Consider the following 1105-nt stretch of genomic DNA (forward strand, 5'->3'; position numbering starts at 1 on the left):
ACCTAAAACAACACCGGAAACCCGATTAAATCAAGGATTCAAGCCTAGGAACTTCAATTTCCAACAAAACACGCTTTCGATCAAAAACCTACCCGAACCTCGTCCGAATGACCTGAAATTTTGCACACACATCCCAAATGACATGACGAAACTGCTGTAACTTCCGGAATTCCAATCCGACCCTCGGATCAAAAACTCACTATTGGACCGGAAACTTCAAAAATTCAAACTTCGGCATTTCAAGCCTAAATAAGCTACGTACTTCCAAAATACATTCTGAACATGCTCCCAACCCCGAAATCACCTAACGAAGCTAATGGAACCATCGGATTTCCATTCCGAGGTTGTCTTCACATTGTTCCGACTACGGACTATTTTTCAACACTTAAGCTCTCATTTAGGGACCAAGTGTCCCAAAACTCTCCAAAACTTAACACCGAACGTCGCGGCATACCAAAATAGCAGAAATGAACTTAGGGAAAGCAGTTAATGGGGGATCGGGGCGTAAATTCCAAAAACGACCGGCCGGGTCGTTACATCCTCCTACACTTAAACATTCGTTCGTCCTCGAACGAGCATAGAGAGCATACCTGAGGTAGAGAAAAGATGAGGGTACTGGCTGCGCATATCCTGCTCGGTCTCCCAAGTCGCCTCCTCGGCCGGCTGACCCCGCCATTGAACCTTCACTGAAGCGATGTTCTTTGACCTCAACTTCCTGATCTGACTGTCCAAAATAGCCACTGGCTCCTCAACATAGGATAGATCCTTGTCCAGCTGGACTGAACTGAAATCCAACACATGCGACGGATCCCCGTGATATCTCCGGAGCATCGAAACATGAAATACCGGATGAACTCCGGCCAAACTGGGAGGTAAGGCAAGCTCATAGGCAACCTCCCCAACTCGCCTCAAGATCTCAAAAGGGCCAATAAACCTCGGACTCAACTTTCCTTTCTTCCCAAACCGCATGACGCCTTTCATAGGCGAGACCCGAAGCAGAACCCGCTCACCAACCATATATGAAACATCACGAACCTTCCTGTCCGCGTAACTCTTCTGTCTAGACTGGGCTGTACGGAGTCTGTCCTGAATCACCTTGNGGCAG

This window comes from Nicotiana attenuata, unplaced genomic scaffold, assembly GCF_001879085.1.
Source record: "Nicotiana attenuata strain UT unplaced genomic scaffold, NIATTr2, whole genome shotgun sequence".
Taxonomy (NCBI): domain Eukaryota; kingdom Viridiplantae; phylum Streptophyta; class Magnoliopsida; order Solanales; family Solanaceae; genus Nicotiana; species Nicotiana attenuata.